Raw genomic sequence first — 2,178 nt, 5'->3', positions numbered from 1 at the left:
TTTGATCAATGCTCATTTCTCTTTATTGGTTGGCAGTTTCTAGTATTCCGCTTTATTCCGCTGCATTAGGGACTTGTACACACCAAATTCGGACCAGATGTGCATGAGTTTCTGCATATGCAGTGCAGTGCGTTTTGACATGTTCCAGTCTGTTTTCTTGTTTTTTTGGGGTTTGCCTAAAATGGGCTTTTCGGTGTAGTCCAGTGCGTTCCAGGGCGTTTGCATGTGTTTTCTATGCGTTTGCATGCCTTTTGGTGTGTTCCAGAGCAGAAAAAATAGGTCTTGCTGCGGTTTTTCCACATGCTCTGGAACTGAACGCTGTGCCGTGAACTAGAACCCAAAATACCATTGGAATACATTGGATGCGTTCTGTAACTGCTCTGCATCTGCTCCGCACTTGGTGTGAACAAGCTCTCACTGAATGAGGCCAATACATCGGTGGGAAGTGTCCAATAGCAACCAATGTGCAGAAACCTCATTTTTGATTGGTTGTTATATCTTATCGCACATTCTCACCCCTCTGCACTCCACTAGTATTGCGACACATATGCCCGAGATGGGTATACGCTGTAACCAGCACTATCTGCAGCTCTCCATGTCTTCAGGGGACCGGAGAGGGGAAAGGTCAATGACAACGATAGATAAGCAACTGTGAGACAGTCCAATATCCAGAGATGGTGTCAGCTGTCTGTCTTCCCCGGAGATTAAAGTCATGCAAAGGAAAAGGAGACATGAGAGTTCTATGAGACGTCTTAAAGGGACACTGACATGATTCTTTTAAATTAAAATGGCGAAGCCTCCTAGGTTTGAGTCAGTGCCTGCTTCTTCTGTGTCTTAAATACTCCAAACTGATCTCCCTATCAAAATACGCAGCTCCGTTCCTGTGCAGAACCGGGAACTGAGCACAGGGATGGTGGGAGCTCCTCATAATGGGCACAGCGGGTGTACAGACCCAGGAACTCAGCACAGGGATGGTGGAACTCCTCATAATGGGCACAGCGGGTGTACAGACCCGGGAACTCAGCACAGGGATGGTGGGAGCTCCTCATAATGGGCACAGCAGGTGTACAGACCCGGGAACTCAGCACAGGGATGGTGGAACTCCTCATAATGGGCACAGCGGGTGTACAGACCCAGGAACTCAGCACAGGGATGGGGGGAGCCCCTCATAATGGGCACAGCGGGTGTACAGACCCGGGAACTCAGCACAGGGATGGTGGGAGCTCCTCATAATGGGCACAGCGGGTGTACAGACCCGGGAACTCAGCACAGGGATGGTGGGAGCTCCTCATAATGGGCACAGCGGGTGTACAGACCCGGGAACTCAGCACAGGGATGGTGGGAGCTCCTCATAATGGGCACAGCGGGTGTACAGACCCGGGAACTCAGCACAGGGATGGTGGGAGCTCCTCATAATGGGCACAGCGGGTGTACAGACCCGGGAACTCAGCACAGGGATGGTGGGAGCTCCTCATAATGGGCACAGCGGGTGTACAGACCCGGGAACTCAGCACAGGGATGGTGGGAGCTCCTCATAATGGGCACAGCGGGTGTACAGACCCGGGAACTCAGCACAGGGATGGTGGGAGCTCCTCATAATGGGCACAGCGGGTGTACAGACCCGGGAACTCAGCACAGGGATGGTGGGGGCCCCTCATAATGGGCACAGCAGGTGTACAGGCTCGGGAAGGTGGAAGAGAAAAGCTCATACACGCTGTTAAGAATTTACATTTCTGCACATTTATTTAGCAGTTTGGTTGCGGAAACCTTTTTTCTTTCTGCCATTTCTGGGGTTTGTGTTATGAGGCCAAACAGAGTATAATCCGAGTCATTCTTTAATAGAAACTATAAAAGGGGCCACCGGTAGAGATTGAGCCGGCGTTGAGGTCTGGTGGCAGCAGGGAGGGGGAGGGGTTAGTGGAACGGATCGGACCCCTTAGAGTTTGGAACCATTTGGTGATAAGCGGCGGCTGTACGGAACGGGTTTTATCTGATCACCGGAGCAATTACTATATAAAAAGGTTTAAAGGGCGCTGAGATGGATCGATTTTCCGACAAACGTCACTTGACCCAATCAGAGGGAAGATTTCATATCGATCAGGAGGAGAATAAATACAAAGACTGGGGAGGGATCATAATGGAGACATTGAATGAGTTAAATAGCAAGGATGAGAGAGA

The sequence above is a fragment of the Nanorana parkeri genome, unplaced genomic scaffold (genome assembly GCF_000935625.1).
Source record: "Nanorana parkeri isolate BGI_ZX_2015 unplaced genomic scaffold, ASM93562v1 scaffold1455, whole genome shotgun sequence".
Lineage (NCBI taxonomy): Eukaryota > Metazoa > Chordata > Amphibia > Anura > Dicroglossidae > Nanorana > Nanorana parkeri.
Note: the sequence above shows the minus strand (reverse complement) of the source record.